The 5,000-nt window shown below is 53.1% G+C and overlaps 1 non-coding gene across 1 annotated transcript in view; it reads left to right on the forward strand.

Moving 5' to 3' along the window:
• The first annotated feature begins 3,360 nt into the window (after positions 1 to 3,360).
• Positions 3,361 to 5,000, forward strand: part of LOC126436090 (small subunit ribosomal RNA) — a 1,909-nt gene continuing 269 nt past the window's right edge. Inside the window, exon 1 of the ribosomal RNA XR_007580414.1 lies at positions 3,361 to 5,000. This exon is cut by the window's right edge and continues 269 nt beyond it. This is a non-coding gene — a ribosomal RNA (small subunit ribosomal RNA).

The following is a 5,000-nucleotide window of genomic DNA, read 5'->3' on the forward strand; positions in this document are numbered from 1 at the left end:
ATTACCAGACCGGGAGGTCCACCCAGAAAACACAATATCCCACCCTTCCGACATCCGCACATTGCTCAGCTAAGCCACGAACACCCACACATGTCCTACACAGGGGTGCACCCAACATCACAATACTGCCTCCTGTCACAGCACACAAACAATGGCAGGAATGAAAGACACAGATCTGCCACAACCATGGAATCGGAGCGCCGCCTGTCATGAGCCAAAAGTGCATCCTGACGTGACAAATCGGATAATGCCGCAGGCATCCAATTACGATAATCACTATCAACGAACCTGCCGCCCCCCCCCCCCCCAAATACACCTTTCCCTACAACAATGTGTATCTGAACCTAAGCTATATTGTACCTTAACCTAACCTATATCGTACCTTAACCTAACCTATATCGTACCTTAACCTAACCTATATCGTACCTTAACCTAACCTATATCGTACCTTAACCTAACGTATATCGTACCTTAACCTAACCTATATCGTACCTTAACCTAACCTATATCGTACCTTAACCTAACGTATATCGTACCTTAACCTAACCTATATCGTACCTTAACCTAACCTATATCGTACCTTAACCTAACCTATATCGTACCTTAACCTAACCTATATCGTGCCTTAACCTAACCTACGTTGTGCCTTAACCTAACCTACGTTGTGCCTTAACCTAACCTACGTTGTGCCTTAACCTAACCTACGTTGTGCCTTAACCTAACCTACGTTGTGCCTTAACCTAACCTACGTTGTGCCTTAACCTAACCTACGTTGTGCCTTAACCTAACCTACGTTGTGCCTTAACCTAACCTACGTTGTGCCTTAACCTAACCTACGTTGTGCCTTAACCTAACCTACGTTGTGCCTTAACCTAACCTACGTTGTGCCTTAACCTAACCTACGTTGTGCCTTAACCTAACCTACGTTGCGCCTTAACCTAACCTAATTTGTGCCTTAACCTAACCTAATTTGTGCCTTAACGTAACCCATGTTGTGCCTTAACGTAACCCATGTTGTGCCTTAACGTAACCCATGTTGTGCCTTAACGTAACCCATGTTGTGCCTTAACGTAACCCATGTTGTGCCTTAACGTAACCCATGTTGTGCCTTAACGTAACCCATGTTGTGCCTTAACGTAACCCATGTTGTGCCTTAACCTAACCCATGTTGTGCCTTAACCTAACCCATGTTGTGCCTTAACCTAACCCATGTTGTGCCTTAACCTAACCCATGTTGTGCCTTAACGTAACCCATGTTGTGCCTTAACGTAACCCATGTTGTGCCTTAACCTAACCCATGTTGTGCCTTAACCTAACCCATGTTGTGCCTTAACCTAACCCATGTTGTGCCTTAACCTAACCCATGTTGTGCCTTAACCTAACCCATGTTGTGCCTTAACCTAACCCATGTTGTGCCTTAACCTAACCCATGTTGTGCCTTAACCTAACCTATAATGTGCCTTAACCTAACCTATAATGTGCCTTAACCTAACCTAAAGTGCGCCGTAACCTAAACTATATTGCGCCTTAACCTGACGCACGTTGTCGCTGAACCTGCTCTGTAATTGTTATGCAACCCGTTAAATTGGTGTAGTGTTGCCTAACCGCAACCCTCGCAATATAGTTCCCTACTCGCACTGCCCGGTCCCCTGTGTATCGCGTCATGTTAAACACCTTGCAGGTGTTGCTGACTTTCCACATGCTCCTGCTATACACTGTAGTGTGGATAGCAGCAGGACGTACATGCCGCCCCCCCCCCCTTCCCCCCTGCCTTCGCAAGCTGGTCGGTGAGAAGTTTGCATGTTCAATGCCCTTCGCATGCCGACGTACTCAGCCTACGTTGTGGTACGGCCTGTCACCTGTCCGCCGATGTACGCAAAACCCACAAACTGTACTGCACATTGGTCCGTATGTACTGAATGATACATCGTGGCACATGTGACCGTATGACGACTGCGCCTAGCAACGGCGGACCATACAGTCCAAATATTGTGCACGCAGCTACGTGTCGTCTCCCTATAAGAGCTGGATTGCAGTGTGGTACGCCATACAGACGTGTGGGAGGAACGGACGCCCTGGATGGCGATCAGCATGAGCAGTCTGTTGATGTAGTGGAGCGTGTATTCGGACGTAGTCGTCTCTTCTCACACACCGTGATAGCATGTTGCACCGCGTTCCACATCTGCGACATGCTGCAGAGGCGGGCTGACAGTCGTTCGCGCAATGGACACCGCATACGTACGGGGTCTACCTTCCACGTGTTCTCTAGGCGTGCACATGTTGTTGCGTCTATGTGGGCAGACGTAGTGTGTTGTGACACCTGACACAGGCATGCAATACTCGTTGCAAATGGCGATGGACGTGTACGTTTGCTGGTGACGTTACGCAAATGAACAACTGGTAACCCGTTGTGGTGCGGTTGTTCTCGCTAGAGGTGAATCAGTGTTGGCGACGATCGGTCGAGCTATTAACCGGTTGTTTCAGGGAGACCCACCATGCCCACGAACGTGAAAGGGGACCCACCATGCCCACGAACGTGAAAGGGGATCTGGGTGTGAGGCGATACGCGGCGGTGGCTGGGTGGGACCGTCCCCGGCCGGTGAGGGGGGGCCGCCCGGCGTGCTGGCAGCGCGGTGCGTGGGCGCACGCGCCACAGCCGGCTGGTGGGGGCGGCCAGTGGCAGGCGCGCCGGCCGACGGACGCGGCAGGCGGCGCAGCTGCGCGCCGGCGCCCCCTGCTCGCGGCGCCTTGCGGCCAAAGTAGGTCCTCGCGGGCCCGGTGCGAAGCGCGGTGGCCATCTGCAGTGTGCTGGTCCGATTGAGGACTTTGTGCGCTGAGGATGCGCCGCCGCCCGGCGCTCGGCGCCGCGACGCCGTCTGCTGCTCGGTCGCCCCAGCGGTTCTCGCAGGTGGTTTGTATCGCAGCTGTGCGGACGTGTTGGCGCGTGCGCTGTGCTGGGAGAGTTCGCTTCGGCACCCAAGTGGGGCTTTTGTCCTTCTGTGGCGCTGGCGTTGGAGCTGCCGGTCACCGTAGGTGGCGCGTGTTGTCTCCCGCCGGCAATGCCACGACAGCACGCTCCCGGGCCTCTGTCGGCAGCGGCAAGCTCAGTTGGGAGCACGGGTGGTCGCACCTAAAGCGTCTACTCGCCTAACTCCGGGCGATTGCGCCTCTCTCGAACCCGACCAAGTACTTAGGACGGCGCTGCGCGCCGCCGGGACCTGAGAGGGTTTCGAGGTGTGTTGTGCAGGGGAGCTCAGCCTCCTCCTGTTTGCAGAATAATTGAGCGGACGCTTGCGTGTTCGCGCGGGCCCCCGGGACACACTCCCGGGCGGCCGGCTGCTCAGCTCTAGTTGACGCAGCTCCCTGGTTGATCCTGCCAGTAGTCATATGCTTGTCTCAAAGATTAAGCCATGCATGTCTCAGTACAAGCCGCATTAAGGTGAAACCGCGAATGGCTCATTAAATCAGTTATGGTTCCTTAGATCGTACCCACGTTACTTGGATAACTGTGGTAATTCTAGAGCTAATACATGCAAACAGAGTCCCGACCAGAGATGGAAGGGACGCTTTTATTAGATCAAAACCAATCGGTCGGCTCGTCCGGTCCGTTTGCCTTGGTGACTCTGAATAACTTTGGGCTGATCGCACGGTCCTCGTACCGGCGACGCATCTTTCAAATGTCTGCCTTATCAACTGTCGATGGTAGGTTCTGCGCCTACCATGGTTGTAACGGGTAACGGGGAATCAGGGTTCGATTCCGGAGAGGGAGCCTGAGAAACGGCTACCACATCCAAGGAAGGCAGCAGGCGCGCAAATTACCCACTCCCGGCACGGGGAGGTAGTGACGAAAAATAACGATACGGGACTCATCCGAGGCCCCGTAATCGGAATGAGTACACTTTAAATCCTTTAACGAGTATCTATTGGAGGGCAAGTCTGGTGCCAGCAGCCGCGGTAATTCCAGCTCCAATAGCGTATATTAAAGTTGTTGCGGTTAAAAAGCTCGTAGTTGGATTTGTGTCCCACGCTGTTGGTTCACCGCCCGTCGGTGTTTAACTGGCATGTATCGTGGGACGTCCTGCCGGTGGGGCGAGCCGAAGGCGTGCATCCGCCTCGTGCGTGCTCGTGCGTCCCGAGGCGGACCCCGTTGAAATCCTACCAGGGTGCTCTTTATTGAGTGTCTCGGTGGGCCGGCACGTTTACTTTGAACAAATTAGAGTGCTTAAAGCAGGCAAGCCCGCCTGAATACTGTGTGCATGGAATAATGGAATAGGACCTCGGTTCTATTTTGTTGGTTTTCGGAACCCGAGGTAATGATTAATAGGGACAGGCGGGGGCATTCGTATTGCGACGTTAGAGGTGAAATTCTTGGATCGTCGCAAGACGAACAGAAGCGAAAGCATTTGCCAAGTATGTTTTCATTAATCAAGAACGAAAGTTAGAGGTTCGAAGGCGATCAGATACCGCCCTAGTTCTAACCATAAACGATGCCAGCCAGCGATCCGCCGCAGTTCCTCCGATGACTCGGCGGGCAGCCTCCGGGAAACCAAAGCTTTTGGGTTCCGGGGGAAGTATGGTTGCAAAGCTGAAACTTAAAGGAATTGACGGAAGGGCACCACCAGGAGTGGAGCCTGCGGCTTAATTTGACTCAACACGGGAAACCTCACCAGGCCCGGACACCGGAAGGATTGACAGATTGATAGCTCTTTCTTGATTCGGTGGGTGGTGGTGCATGGCCGTTCTTAGTTGGTGGAGCGATTTGTCTGGTTAATTCCGATAACGAACGAGACTCTAGCCTGCTAACTAGTCGCGTGACATCCTTCGTGCTGTCAGCGATTACTTTTCTTCTTAGAGGGACAGGCGGCTTCTAGCCGCACGAGATTGAGCAATAACAGGTCTGTGATGCCCTTAGATGTTCTGGGCCGCACGCGCGCTACACTGAAGGAATCAGCGTGTCTTCCTAGGCCGAAAGGTCGGGGTAACCCGCTGAACCTCCTTCG

The sequence above is a fragment of the Schistocerca serialis genome, unplaced genomic scaffold (genome assembly GCF_023864345.2).
Source record: "Schistocerca serialis cubense isolate TAMUIC-IGC-003099 unplaced genomic scaffold, iqSchSeri2.2 HiC_scaffold_1226, whole genome shotgun sequence".
Taxonomy (NCBI): Eukaryota; Metazoa; Arthropoda; class Insecta; order Orthoptera; family Acrididae; genus Schistocerca; species Schistocerca serialis.